Here is a 16,351-nt window from a genome sequence, read left to right on the forward strand (position 1 = left end):
TTCCAAGTCTTCGCTATTGTGAATAGTGCCGCAATAAACATACGTGTGCATGTGTCTTTGTAGTAGAATAATTTATAATCCTTTGGGTATATACCCAGTAGTGGGATGGCTGGGTCATATGGTACATCTAGTTCTAGATCCTTGAGGAATTGCCATACTGTTTTCCATAATGGGTGAACTAGTTTACAATCCCACCAACAGTGTAAAAGTGTTCCTATTTCTCCACATCCTCTCCAACAACTGTTGTTTCCTGATTTTTTAATGATTGCCATTCTAACTGATGTGAGATGATATCTCATTGTGGTTTTGATTTGCATTTCTCTGATGGCGAGTGATGAGCATTTTTTCATGTGTCTGTTGGCTGTATGAATGTCTTCTTTTGAGAAATGTCTGTTCATATCCTTTGCCCACTTTTTGATGGGGTTGTTTGCTTTTTTCTTGTATATTTGTTTGAGTTCTTTGTAGATTCTGGATATTAGCCCTTTGTCAGATGAGTAGATTGCAAAAATTTTCTCCCATTCTGTAGGTGGCCTGTTCACTCTGATGGTAGTTTCTTTTGCTGTGCAGAAGCTCTTTAGTTTAATTAGATCCCATTTGTCAATTTTGGCTTTTGCTGCCGTTGCTTTTGGTGTTTTAGACATGAAGTCCTTGCCCATGCTTATGTCCTGAATGGTACTACCTAGGTTTTCTTCTAGGGTTTTTATGGTATTAGGTCTAACATTTAAGTCTCTAATCCATCTTGAATTAATCTTCGTATAAGGAGTAAGGAAATCCCTGATGAACATCGATGCAAAAATCCTCAATAAAATACTGGCAAACCGGATTCAGCAGCACATCCAAAAGCTTATCCACCATGATCAAGTGGGCTTCACCCCTGGGATGCAAGGCTGGTTCAACATTCGCAAATCAATAAACATAATCCAGCATATAAACAGAACCAAAGTCAAGAACCACATGATTATCTCAATAGATGCAGAAAAGGTTTTTGACAAAATTCAACAGCCCTTCATGCTAAAAACGCTCAATAAATTCGGTATTGATGGAACGAACCTCAAAATAATAAGAGCTATTTATGACAAACCCACAGCTAATATCATACTGAATGGGCAAAAACTGGAAAAATTCCCTTTGAAGACTGGTACAAGACAGGGATGCCCTCTCTCACCACTCCTATTCAACATCGTCTTGGAAGTTCTGGCTAGGGCAATCAGGCAAGAAAAAGAAATCAAGGGTATTCAGTTAGGAAAAGAAGAAGTCAAATTGTCCCTGTTTGCAGATGACATGATTGTATATTTAGAAAACCCCATCGTCTCAGCTCAAAATCTCCTTAAGCTGATAAGCAACTTCAGCAAAGTCTCAGGATACAAAATTAATGTGCAAAAATCACAAGCATTCTTATACACCAGTAACAGACAAGCAGAGAGCCAAATCAGGAATGAACTTCCATTCACAATTGCTTCTAAGAGAATAAAATACCTAGGAATCCAACTTACAAGGGATGTAAAGGACCTCTTCAAGGAGAACTACAAACCACTGCTCAGTGAAATCAAAGAGGACACAAACAAATGGAAGAACATATCATGCTCATGGATAGGAAGAATCAATATCGTGAAAATGGCCATACTGCCCAAGGTAATTTATAGATTCAATGCCATCCCCATCAAGCTACCAATGACTTTCTTCACAGAATTGGAAAAAACTGCTTTAATGTTCATATGGAACCAAAAAAGAGCCCGCATTGCCAAGACAATCCTAAGTCAAAAGGACAAAGCTGGAAGCGTCACGCTACCTGACTTCAAACTATACTACAAGGCTACAGTAACCAAAACAGCATGGTACTGGTACCAAAACAGAGCTATAGACCAATGGAACAGAACAGAGTCCTCAGAAATAATACCACACATCTGCAGCCATCTGATCTTTGACAAACCTGAGGGAAACAAGAAATGGGGAAAGGATTCCCTATTTAATAAATGGTGCTGGGAAAATTGGCTAGCCATAAGTAGAAAGCTGAAACTGGATCAACAAAATTGACAGACCGCTAGCAAGACTAATAAAGAAGAAAAGAGAGAGGAATCAAATAGACGCAATAAAAAATGATAAAGGGGATATCACCACCGACCCCACAGAAATACAAACTACCATCAGAGAATACTATAAACACCTCTACGGAAATCAAGTAGAAAATCTAGAAGAAATGGATAATTTCCTGGACACTTACACTCTCCCAGGACTAAACCAGGAAGAAGTTGAATCCCTGAATAGACCAATAGCAGGCTCTGAAATTGAGGCAACAATTAATAGCCTACCCACCAAAAAAAGTCCAGGACAAGATGGATTCACAGCTGAATTCTACCAGAGGTACAAGGAGGAGCTGGTACCATTCCTTCTGAAACTATTCCAATCAATAGAAAATGAGGGAATCCTCCCTAACTCATTTTATGAGGCCAACATCATCCTGATACCAAAGCCTGGCAGAGACACAACAAAAAAAGAGAATTTCAGACCTAAACTATTCCTTTTAAAACAATGTGACAGAAACATCATGAGGTTACTAGAGATTTCACAAATAATGCATAATATAGAGCCTTCTCAGAAACAGAGTACTACCACCTAAAGAAAAAATAAAACCTATCCAAAACCAAGAATCCTAGGTAAATAAAATGCTTTTAGCATTAAAAACTAATAATAAAAATAGGTTTAAAAACCATGTTTTTAAAAATTGCAACAAATACTTCTTACTTTTAACTGTCTTTTTTAAGAGAGCAAAGCAATGGAATATTGTGCATCCCACACAGTGACAATGTGTGATTTTGGGTAGGAACACATTTGAACCCTAAGCAACCTTGGCAGGAGGAGAGGGTAGGAGAGTCATTCGTCCTGGGGTCACGCCAGTAACCAGGACATAGAGACTTCCTCTTTCCCTAAGAGCTCACAGGCCCTTCCCATTCCCACACTGGCTCAGATCCTTCAGCAGCCTTTCCTGCTGCTGACAACCAAATGGAGAAAATAAATGAACTTTAAAACAGCTATTTTCTTCACAGATTTAGGGAAAGACACCATGTGAGGGAAAACACATGTGGGTAGATACAAAATACAGTCACGTATTTATTGTGGATGCTGCAGAAATCCTGGAGTCAAAGCACACGCTCCATTGCTAAGAGTGGAACACAGCAGGAGAGGCTGACCCCTTCAGTATCACAGTTCTTTTTCTCCTGCTCATTCATATATTTCTTTTCTTCTTTTTTCTTTTTGTTTTGAGACAGACTCTCGCTCTTGTCGCCCAAGCTGCCAGGCTGGAGTACAGTGGCACGATCTCAGCTCACTGCAATCTCTGCCTCTCAGGTTCAAGCGATTCTCCTGCCTCAGCCTCCCCAGTAGCTGGGATTACAGGCACCCGCCACCATGCCTGGCTAATTTTGGTATTTTTAGTAGAGACGGGGTTTCACCATATTGGCCAGGCTGGTCTCAAACTCCTGACCTCAAGTGATCCGCCCGCCTCCGACTCCCCAACTGCTGGGATTACAGGCATGAGCCATCGTGCCCAGCCTCATTCATATATTTCTAAGAACTAGGAACATACTTCATTAACACAAAATACTCCCCAATCTTGTTGATTAGATTTCAAAACTAAATGGAAGAATTCCAAATGCAAGACGGATCTCTCTTCAAAGCTGTCTTGAGTAGAGGAAAATAAAAAATAAAGAGTGGCTGGGCACGGTGGCTCACACCTGTAATCCCAGCACTCTGGGAGGCTGAGGTGGGCGGATCACAAGGTCAGGAGTTCAGGACCAGCTTGGCCAACATGGTGGTGGAGGTTGCAGTGAGCCGAGATGGTGCCACTATACTCCAGCCTGGGCGACAGAGCAAGACTCTGTCTCAAAAAAAAAAACAAACAAACAGAAAAAAAAGAATCACACAAAAAAACTGGGTATCGTTTCTGTTATCTTCCATGTAGGCTCTGTAATTTCTTCATTTATAGCCACACGCATCCCATAGTACCCAAGACAGAAATTTCTGGTATTAATTATTTGCTCTTAAGGAGAAAGCAGTAAAGAAAGGAAGAAATGTGAAACATGGTTATTACTAGTTGACTAGCCAAAGCATGCCCAATTAAATCTCTAGTAAAACTGAAGGAAGTTGACCTAAATTTTCCCTTGGAACAGCCCGATAGAAACAAGGAAGGGTTCAGAGGCATACATGGATCCCGTCCAATCTTTGTGATATATCACCCCATTCTTCGGAGCCTCTCTATTGTCAGACGTCTTGGATCCAACATTCATTCTCAAAATGGTACACGTGCATTTTCCTCTAAAGAAGTGAAGCCTTTTTACTTTTCTTCAGAGCAAGGCCATGTCTATACTTACATCGACGCCATATGAAGCAGCAGGACGAGGTCATGCTGAACACACAAAGGGAAGGTCACAGTTCTGGAGTCATATCCCTGGAAAAGTCTTTGAGCCTCATCCAGTTTGTTAAGATTTTCTCAGGGCCATCAGCAGATTATAGGATGACAAGATGGGGTTCTTTTGGGAAGTCATGCCTAGTGTCACACAGCTTTGTGATCCACTGGTGGTGGGAATTCAGCAAGTTATTTAACCTCAATGACTTCAGTTTCCCCATCTGCATATTTACAATAATGCCTCCCTTCCATTTGTGTTAAGGATGAAAAGAAATAGCCTACACAAAGCATTAAATACAGTTGGCTTCTTTTTTGAAAGGAGTAAGTTAAGAATTTTCATGCCACTTTCAGCACATGGTCTTGTGCTGCCAAAGATTAGACTGAAAGGGGTAGGAATTGGCTCTGAGGCTGAGAGAGAAAAATATTCATGCTACAAAGATTCTGAAGGCTAGATTTTTAAATCAACAAACTACTCTTTAGCCAGACTTCTGGGAGCTTGCTTGACACAAGCATAAAATTAAACAATTCAAGTTTTGTTCAGTTCATACCAGACACTCAACATATACCAGTTTCAAAAGGAAGAAAAAAGCTGAATGGAACAGGTCCCTGCCATCCATGGGGTTTACACATGTTCAACTGATCATTAACAAGCTGGGGGATCATTTAACGAGCCAGCTGATCAATACAGGAATGTGTACAGAGCTTATAAAATATTTGCCTCTCCGTGTTACAAGAGGTGTGTCACTAAAATTCCTGTTTATAATTTTTCAGAAAAACTAAAGATAACTAAGTGGGAATCAAATAATAGATATTCCATATTCAAATATAACTATATTATCTATAGTTCACGCTATAAGATTCTTGGTAGCTAACCTCCCATAGGATTCAGGATGAATTTGTGCTATACTAATTGGCTATAAGGGCTTAATATAATGACGAGAGGTAGAATTTTAAAATCTGTCATACTCTATGCTCATTGACTAATTCAGTTGTCTTTGATCATATACCTTGTTTAAAAATTTTTAAAGATGTCTCCAATCAAGCATATGTATTTATAAATTAATCTTTTTTTATTTTGCAAACTTGCTATCACATATAATCAAAGTATCTTTTTTGTTTGTTTTTTTGAGACAGGGTCTTGCTCTGTTACTTAGGCTAGAGTGCAGTGGTGCCATCACAGCTCAGTGCAACCTTGACCTCCTGGACTAAAACAATCCTGCCACCTCAGCCTCCTAAGTAGTAGGGACTACAGGCCTATGCCACCATGCCTGGCTAATTATAAATTTTTTACTACAGACAGGGTCTCGCCATATTGCCCAGACTAGTTCTGAACTCCTGGTCTCAAGTGATCTTCCCACCACACTTTGGACTCCCAAAAGTGCTAGGATTACAGGCATGAACCACTGCACTCGAGCAAAGCATTTTTTTCTTTCATTTTTTTATTATACTTTAAGTTCTAGGGTACATGTGCATAATGTGCAGGTTTGTTACATATGTATATTTGTGCCATGTTGGTGTGCTGCACCCATCAACTCGTCAGCACCCATCACAAAGCATTTTTTTAAAAACTTTGTTATGGGGTTTAAAAGAACACATAGTGGCCAGGCACGGTGGCTCACTTCTGTAATCCCTGCATTTTGGGAGACCGAGGTAGTTGTGTCACTTGAGGTCAGGAGTTTGAGACCAGCCTGGCTAACATCGATGAAACCCTGCCTCTACTAAAAAGACAAAAATTAGCCAGGCATGATGGCATGCGCCTGTAATCCCAGCTACTCAGGAGGCTGATGCAGGAGAATTGCTTGAACCCAGGAGGCAGAGGTTATAGTGAGCTGAGATCGAGCCACTGCATTGCAGCCTGGGCAACAAGAGCGAAACTCTGTCTCCAAAACAACAAAACAACAACACACATAGCCAGGTCAGAGAATTGTCCACTCTATCATTTTCTTGATCATATGTACTTGGCATTATTAAATTATTTCCAACCTATAGTTCTTTACAGGAATCTTAGAGCTTGGCTTTCAAAGGTTTCACCAATTATTCACATTTCTTCATTTTGCTAACATAAGACATTAAAAGTAGCATAAGACTTGAGGCTGGGCACAATGGCTCACGCCTGTAATCCCAGCACTTTGGGAGGCCAAGGTGGGTGGATCACGAGGTCAGGAGACTGAGACCATCCTGGCTAACACGGTGAAACCCTGTGTTTACTAAAAATACAAAAATTAGCCAGGCGTGGTGGCAGGCGCCTGTAGTTCCAGCTACTTGGGAGGCTGAGGCAGGAGACTGGCGTGAACTCGGGAGGTGGAGCTTGCAGTGAGCCGAGATCGTGCCATTGCATTCCAGTCTGGGCAACAGAGCGAGACCCCATTTCAAAAAAAAAAAAAAAAAGTAGCATAAGACTTCAGTGATATAACAACATGCCCTATCACCCCAGTTCTAGCGAGTGGCTGTCACCAGATGTGATGCTCTGGTGTGAGTGTGCTCCTATTTCCCAATGCCTTCAGCACAGCGTCTAGACACATAATGGGACCACCATAACATTTCTTGGTCAAATAAAGAGAAAAGCATTATAAATCAAATAAAAATAATTGTTTCAAATACTTCAAAAAGGAAATGCTATAAACATTTCTACTCTTCTAACAGAGATAATTAGGTGAAGCCCAAGGCAAAATAGTTACCATTGCAAGAATGTTGGAGCCAACTAAATGGAGCAGCAGTTTCTATAATTTAATTCCTATTAATAAGTTCCTGAATATCATAATAAGTACATCACAAGAATACACCTGAACTTTTAGGATGCCTGCATGTCTAGCATGAGGTGAAACTGGAACTAACAAAGTGCCTGGCTGCTGTGCCAGACCAATGTATCTATGAATTGCCACCAATGCACTTTTTCACGTGGAGAGTGTCTGTGAATGCTCACTGAATAGCCTACAATTACTTTAAAATATTTTTTAAAAGTATTAACAATCTTAGAATTTAAAGTAAAAACTCCAACTACAGAGTGTATATTAATTTAGTGAAAGAGATTAGAATGAGAAAGAAAAGCTGTAACACAATGAAATAGAATATAGAGTCAAGAACTCTTACGATGTATAGGAATACAATATACGATATGAGAAGCATTTCAAATCAGTGAGGGAAAATTATTCAGAAAGTAGTGCTGATAAAATTGTTTGAAAAACAATTAGAATTAATCTCTACCCTCAAAAATGATACATCAAAATAAATTTCAGATGGATTAAACAGTTAAATACGAATAATGAAACCATGAAAATTAGCAAATTTTTCATTGATTTCATGATTACAAGATGTTCTCACTGTGAATAATTTCATAAACTTCTTTTCAAATTATTTAATGCCTACATATTATTGATAGCTTTAGGTTAAAAGTATGTTTTCTGAGAAAACTACAATCAGGATAGGTGAACATAATCATTTTGGATACTTAATGAATTTGATACAAATACATCAACAGAATATTGTGTAGACAGACCAGCTAATGAGGGAAGAGCCCACTCTTTTCTGAGCCCTCAGGGATAAGCAGCCTCAGGGACATCTGTGGTCATGGATATGCACCTCATATCAAGCAACCAGTGTCTGTGGGCACGGGGAGGGCTGGTATTAGAGTATAAAGGATTGATGAGGAGCTCTCTGTATCTTAGTAGCAGACTTCTATTTTTTTTTTTTTTTGTTTGAGACGGAGTCTCACTCTGTCACCCAGGCTGGAGTGCAGTGGCCAGATCTCGGCTCACTGCAAGCTCCGCCTCCCGGGTTTACGCCACTTTCCTGCCTCAGCCTCCCGAGTAGCTGGGACCACAGGCGTCCGACACCTCACATGGCTAGCTTTTTGTATTTTTTAGTAGAGACGGGGTTTCACTGTGTTAGCCAGGATGGTCTCGATCTCCTGACCTTGTGATCTGCCCGTCTCGGCCTCCCAAAGTGCTGGGATTACAGGCTTGAGCCACAGCACTCGGCCGCAGGCTTCTATTTTGCAAGTAATAGTAATAATTATTTTTTTAAGTGGAGGTATTTCATAATTTAAAGGTGTATCTGCCAGGCACAGTGGCTCACACCTGTCATCCCAGCACTTTGGGAGGCCTAGACAAGTTGATCACTTGAGGTCAGAAGTTCAAGACTAGCATGGCCAACTTGGTGAAATTCTGTCTCTATTAAAAACACAAAAAATTAGCTGGGCATGGTGGCAGGTGCCTGTAATCCCATCTACTTGGGAGGCTGAGGCAGGAGAATTGCTTGAACCTGGGAGGCAGAGGTTACAGTAAGCCAAGATTGTGCCACTGCACTCCAGCCTGGGTGACAAGTCATCAGCGAAATGCAAATCGAAACCACAATTAAATACCACTTCACACCCATTAGAATGGCAATTATCAAAAAAAGAAAATAACAAGTGTTGGTGAGAACGTGGAGAAACCGAAACTCCCATGCATTGATGGTAGGAATATAAAATGATGCAACCTCTGTGGAAAACAATATGGCAGTTCCTTAAGAAGTCAAACCATAAAATCCATCAATTCCACTCCTAGATCTATAGCCGAAAAAAAATTGAGAGCAGAAACTAAACAGATACTTGTATATTTATGTTCACAGAAGCATTATTCACACAGTAGTCAAGAGGTGAAAACAAATATTTCACAGGACGAACAGATGAATGGATAAAAAAAATATGGCATATACATACAATGAAATATTATTCAGCCTTAAAAAAGGAAGGAAATTCTGACACACAATGTGGATGAACTTTGAGAACATTATGCTAACTAAAATAAGCCAGACACAAAATAATAAATATTGCATGATTCCACTTAAGAGTTACCTAGAATAGGCAACTTCATACAGGTAGAAAGCAGAATAGAGGTTACTAGGGACTTGTGGGGAGAAGAAGGAGTTAGTGTTTAATGGGTACCAGAGTTCATGTTGGGGATGATGAAAAAGTTCTGGAAATGAAAAGCGGTGTTGGTTGCGCCACATTATGATTGTAGTTAATACCACTGAAAATACATCTAAGAGTGGTTAAAATGGTAATTTTTATGTTATGCATATTTTACCACAGTTTTTCTAAAAAGCATTTCATGAGGCTGGGTATGATGGTTCATGCCTGCAATCCCAGCACTTTGGGAGGCCGAGCCAAAGAACTAACTACTTGAGCCCAGAAGTTCAAGACCAGCCTGGGAAACAAAGGAAGACTTTGTCTCTTAAAAAACAGACATTGGCTGGGCACAGTGGCTCACGCCTGTAATCCCAGCACTCTGGGAGGCCGATGTGGGCAAATCACGAGGTCAGGAGATCAAGACCATCCTGGCTAATATGGTGAAACCCTGTCTCTACTAAAAATACACAAAATTAGCTGATAATGGTGGTGCGCGCCTGTAGTCCCAGCTACTCAGGAGTCTGAGGCAGGAGAATCTCTTGAACCCGGGAGTGGAGGTTGCAGTGAGCGGAGATCGCACCACTGCACTCCAGCCTGTGCGACAGAGCGAGACTCCGTCTTAAAAAGAAAAAGAAGGCATTTCATGGACTGTATGTGTATACACAAAAAAGCTTACAGAGGAAATGTATTTCTGCCTCAGAGAAGAGCAATTTCATTTACTCAGTCAACAAATGTATTATGCTTATGAGATCTGCATAGAAAACAGTTCAGACAATTTAGACCTAGAATTTCGTACAGTATTGGGAATGAGACAAAATATAATAAAGTCCTGTAAGTGCTATTATAGACCCATATATGTCACTATTCCAGTCCTAAGATTTGTAGATTAGCCTCCCAAGGGGATTGGGACACTTCCCAAGGATCCCTGGGAACCGTGGCAGGCTCTAATTATACCCCGCCTTCATCATTTTTAGTCTTTTCTATACCAGAGGACATCAAAGCTAAGGACAACAACATAACAGTATTCAGTTGATTCTCAGACAGAATATTAGGTAGATGTTGACAAGGTTCTTCTCTGCTAAGTGTTCGGAGAACATGCACTTAAAAAAGCAGAGAACAATCCTTCATATTTTGAACTATGAGCTTAATTCTGTTAGTAATTCCTCATAAGCACCAAAATAGGTCACTGGTTTCTTTAGCAGAAGATCTTTTAGCTGAAGAAACTGGCAGATAGAAAATTTAAGTAATGGGCTATTGTCAGAAAGCACACTAGAATCAGTTGAAGGCTAGTGGGGGTCAGATGTGCAGGTTAAGCCTCCACAGCACAGTGTGGCCCAGCCCTCTATTTCCATCCCCTACCCTGCACTGGGACTTCTGTTCAAAAGGAGGACATGTGGTCTTCCTTTTGTTGAACTTTAAAGAAAACAGGAAATCGTGTTTAAAATAATTTCTATGGTTTTGTGAATCCTCATGATTAACAAATAGCCAATCAAATTCTTCAGGAATGATGAAAAATATAAACCCAGAAACATAAGGGTAGAATGTCTTTGAAAAGCATGGCCTTTTACAGCCTTTGAAAGCAGTCAGAGGTGCTTGTGAAACCATGTGTGCTGTTTTGGGTGTTGGCCTCAAAGCATATACAAATATAATCTGTAGTATATTGTTTATTTGTTTTTACTTTTCAGATGTCTGAATATCAGTCACCTACATACTTATATTTCCCTTATCTCCCTCATCATATTCTGGTTTCTATTTTTTATGTCTCTCCTAACATTGCCTATTCAAATTACTTTCAATCAGTAACTGTGACAGCCTCAGAATCACATCCAAAAAACCACTTCCACAGATTTTAGCACAGATTTGAGTATACCCCTCTTTTATGCCTCACTGTTTCCTTAGATTTCTACCATAGTAACTGAAAAGCAACACTATACATATTTCTGTAGACACATCCTCTGCAGTGGCCTCCCAGTGCCTCCCTCCCCTCAAACAGGTAACAAGGAGCACACCTTCCTCTTCTCCATGTCGTCAGCGCCAACACAGAGCAGTGAGTGCATGCTTGTAGAATTGATAGATAAGTGCATTTGGGATATATTAACTTTATGAGCCCGGGGATGAGTTTAGGTGGTGAGTTTTTGTTTTAGAAATCCCTGTTCCAAATCCAATCTAGCAGTCATTTCTATACCAAATGAATGAAAAAAAACTCAATCAGTAACTTCAGAGTCAGACAATTTAATGAACGTAAAATATACAGGACAAAAGCAGGCATATTAAAGGCAACAAATCCTAGTTTCCCTCTGCACTCCTGTCAGCTAATACTTAAATTGTTATTATTAGATTCAGGGACTTTTAATCACAGACACAAAAGGTGCAATGCCATGGACCTTTTTTCTGCAGAACTCTCCTGAATGCAAGCACTGTTACTTTCACATTATAGAGCCCATGGTGAGTCACCAACCACAGCCCAAGAAGGCACATGGTTCACCTGTGGGCAAGAGGCAGAGAGAACAACAGTAGGGTGACTATAGCAAAAACAACCTGTTTTTCAAATTCTAATAATAGACGGTAGGAAAACACACATTTAGACACACATCTAACCCTAGAACTTGTAGCCATTTTAAAGTTATTAACATAGATCCCATGCCAAGCAACAGTCTCTCCTCCACCCTCACCCTTATATCTAAAAATAAAATGAAACATTACAGCCACATATTTTGCTTGCCTCAGCCAATAGCTCAAAAAACCCCCTCAAGTCCTACTGTTGCTGGATCAGTCCACTGTATACTATGAGTCAGCACTTCTCCACATTTCTGGAAATTCCTCACCAGCAACATGACCTACAAGAGGAAGCCAACTTTCCATTTCAATGTATAACAGGAAGTATTCAAACAGATTTCACCTAAACTGGAGAACTGTTGTTAATGTAACTGCTGTTACATCAGAATGAGTGCAAATCTACTGAAAGACATCAAGTTTTTTTTTTTTTTTAAAAAGTATAATATTTTATTTTAAAATACAGACATATAGATTGTAATTAGCTAAACCAGTATACTGATTTCGAACAGAGGTATTTTAGTGGCTGGAAGACAAGAAAAAGACAAACTTTAAATTTAACTCAATTACTGTCCATTTTTCTATTGCATATATTGTTGCAGAGTTGTAAGACTTGGGCAAAACCTGTTTGTTAAGAATCTGTTTTGTTTTGAATATATGGTTTGAGCAGTAATGTACAGAAATAACATTGGAAGTGTAAATATTTTGAGAAAAGACATTCTGCAGCAGACGCTAAAATTGGAGTTTAACTCTCTCAATGATTGGCTTAAATTTGTTTGAACAGAACAAGCTATGTTAATAGATTCCAGAGATTTTATGTTTCAGAAGTGATCTTTCAGAATATTAACAGATCTTAAAACAGCCTGTAGATTAACTAGAGGGTTATTTCATCAGGGTCCTTGCTTTTACACTCAGAAAGCTGCGTTCATAGTTAAAATGTCAACTACAAGAAGTCGTTTTCCCATAATTCTTACAGAGTTTCAAGACTTAAGTAAAAAGCCAAATAGCTTAGCTATTACACTCGTTAATAAATTTATTTAACATTCGTGCAGCATCGGAATGCAAGACATCTGGTTCTAATTTCAATTTTGGCTTAGAATAAAAGCGCCTCCTCCACAATACTTTGATTATAAACTATCCTTTTCCTCCTCTCTTTTTTTCTTCTTTGGAAGCTGTTGTCCTTCATTCTTGCTGGAAGCCACCTGACCACTGCCAGGAAGAAGAATGCAAAACATTCCCAGGAGCGGCCGTGACGTCAGCGCCACATTCCACCTCTCCGTGGTCAGGGCTGTCGGGAAGCTCCAGCCTCCAGCAAAACCACTGGGAGAGATAGCAGCTGGGGCCTGCACTAAATCATATTATACTAAAACCTCCTTCATGTTATGCTTTAAAAATGCACAATGTCTTCCCCCCAAAACAGAGAGAGAGAGAGGGAACAGAGCTGGCTTTATAAGCCATATTTACTGTTTATCTTCATATTTACTTTTTATCTCCAAAAACACTTTGGGTTTGGGGGAGGAGAAAAACAAGTAAAAAGTGATTAACAATAATCCTCAGCAGACCAATCACTATAGGCAGCAGTGTGTGGACAGGGTGAGATGAACAACACAAGAGTCTGGGTTTAAGGTAGCACATCCCCCTCTATTAAACCATCCTCAACAACCCAGTCACTAAGCTCCCTCTCAGGAGAAAGACAAAAGTCCCATTCAAGGATGCTTTAGAAACGCTAAGAAAGTAGTGGACGCAGGGAGGCGCATGGGACGAAGATGGCAGTGGAGCAATAGGAGGAGCTGAGGGAGTTCGTGGTGGTGACGGGCACTGAGGAGGACCAGGCCTGCTTCTTCCTCAAGTCGGCTAACCTGGGACTTGCAGATTGTGCTAGCGAGCTTTTATGAGGACAGAGGGGACGAAGACATCATAACCATTTCAAAGGCAACCCCCAGTTCAGTGTCCAGAGGCACAGCCCCCAGTAATAACAGAGTGACATCCTTCAGAGACCTCATTCATGACCAAGATGAGGATGAGGAAGAGGAGAGGAAGGCCAGAGGTTTTATACTGGGCCTCAGAGAGAGGTAGACAGCAGATTGTCGGCCCTCCCAGGAAGAAAAGTCCCAGTGAGCTGGTGGATGATCTCTTTAAAGGTGCCAAAGAGCATGGAGCTGTAGCTGTGGAGGGAGTTTCCGAGAGACCAGTACACCAAGACCATTTGCAGGAGGTGGGTATGGCCTTGGGGCAGCACCAGAGGAAGAGTCTGCTTAAGTGGCAGGATAAAAGAGACAGCATTCCCACCAAGATGTTCATGTAGTACTGAAACTCTACAAGAGTGGATTCAGCCTGGATAATGGAGAACTCAGAAGCTACCGAGACCCATCCAATGCCCAGTTTCTGGAGTCTATCCACAGAGGAGAGGTGCCAGCAGAGCTGTGGAGGCTAGCTCACAGTGGACAGGCGAACTTGGATATGGAGGACCATCGGGATGAAGACTTTATGAAGTCCAAAGGAGCCTTCACTGGTGAGGGTCAGAAACCGAGCAGCACTGACCCCCAGGGGTTGAGTACCATCTCTCCAGTCCAACCGGCAGAAAATGAAGACAAAGCCAACTCTTCCATCTTAATCGTCAAATCAGAGACTACCACAAACATCCAAATTCGGCTTGCAGATGGTGAGAGGCTGGTGCAGAAATTTAACTACAGCCACAGATCAGCAACATCCAACTCTTTATTGCGGATGCCTGGCCAGCCATGGCTGCCACCAGCTTTATCCTCATGACTACCTTCCCAAACAAAGAGCTGGTTGACGAGAGCTGGACCCTGAAGGAAGGCAACCTGCTCAATGCTGCCATCATGCAGCGGTGAACCTAACTGCCCAGCCAGCTGCCTGGCCTCTCTCCTCTGTTTCCCACGACCAGTGGCCATGCTCCATGGGGATCGTCCCTCCTGCCCCCTTATGCACACCAGTAGTCCAGTGTGACGTCTTCTCCATAGCTTGGGTTCTTAAGTCTTGGTTGAACATTTGTTTTCTCCTTAGTTGCATTTCCTGGGTTTTTGTGACAATCAATGGACTTTAAAGAAAAAAATAAAATAAAAACAACCAAAAACGTAGTGGATATATTTTCACTAAAAAGAAATATATAGACATAGAAACTGAAGACTATAATTACTGCAAAAATTTCCAAACATACACATAATTCTTATACAATTTTTCATTTGTAACTTCCTAGACTCTATCAACAATTCAACAAGTATATCTGGTAACTATATGTGCAACTACATTATACACAACATTTTTTTTTTTTTTTTGCAAATACTATACTGAATATTTCCCCACTCTATTTAATATATTATGATCTTTCACACTTTATGAAACTCTAAAACTAAAATGATTTTTGGGAGGGAGAGAAGAGTTCTATTGCAAAAAAATGCTTTATGCACATAACTTTTTTATGCTAAACAATTTCCTTGGAATAAACTTGCAGGCATGGACATCTAGATTAAGTATGCAATTTCTTTCATCATTTGCTACATATTGCTATGCTGATTTCCAAAAGAACTGTACTCAGTAAGACAATTACACATTTCCGCATACCCACTGTAACTCTGTCAGCATTTGTGTGTGCACACATAATTACACATAGAGTTGACATAGACATTTTGCCAAGATACTTTAAATTTCTTTGATTAATAATGAGACTGAAGATTCCTTTATCAGTTGGGTTTTGGGCAACTTCTGAGGTGAGAATTTTTAGAAAAAACCCCCACATTGCAAGTAATGATTATAGCTGAAATCGAAATGCAGATTTTACCTTCATCCAAACAAAAGAAATTGCTGTATTTGAGGTTCTTAATAATATATGCTGTTTTTAGAAGCATCAACATTTGACATGACACAAATCGTAGTTTCTGGATAGGCAGTATGTGTGGTGTATAGATGTGTGTTAAGTGTGTGTCATGTGTGTGTGTGATATGTGCATAAGTGGTATGTGATGTGTGGTGTGTGTCACGTATGTGTGAGTGCACCATATTATATGCATGCACACATCCACATGCCACTACAGTATTTGTGTTGTAACAAAAGAGAACAAGAAGTCAAGAGATGTATGTTGTAGACCTAGTTCTGCCCCAGAAAAGTTAATTACCTTTTCTGAATTTCTTTCCTCATCTGTAAGAATCTAGTTTTATGAATACCATACAGTTATCTAAAGAGGAAGTAAGAAAATAAACGTGAAAGTAGGCTGAAAAGTTATTTGACTTGTTTTTTTGTCTGTTAGATGTTGTAATGTGTTACCAGAGAAAGATATCCAAGGTATAAATCTGGGAGTTCATCATAGTTGCCAAAATGCCAGTCTATAAGCGGTACTCTCCTGGGCCCTAAAACCAAGTACCTTGAAACTTCTACCTCCTGCATAGTATAACAGCCCCCTGGAATAGAAACCAGAATAACTAGATGCCAGGAATGTCTTGATAAAATACAGATGTAGAAATATAGACTTAGGGGGATCTACCATGTCT

The 16,351-nt window shown here is 40.2% G+C and overlaps 1 protein-coding gene and 1 pseudogene across 5 annotated transcripts in view; one reads left to right on the forward strand and one right to left on the reverse strand.

The window, feature by feature from the left end:
- SPIDR (scaffold protein involved in DNA repair) overlaps window positions 1-16,351 on the reverse strand; it is a 471,127-nt gene that overhangs the window by 209,660 nt on the left and 245,116 nt on the right. The gene's annotated exons all lie outside the window — the stretch shown is intronic.
- On the forward strand, window positions 13,610-14,698 carry LOC104665282 (annotated as a pseudogene).

This window comes from Rhinopithecus roxellana, chromosome 9 (assembly GCF_007565055.1).
Source record: "Rhinopithecus roxellana isolate Shanxi Qingling chromosome 9, ASM756505v1, whole genome shotgun sequence".
NCBI classification, from domain to species: domain Eukaryota; kingdom Metazoa; phylum Chordata; class Mammalia; order Primates; family Cercopithecidae; genus Rhinopithecus; species Rhinopithecus roxellana.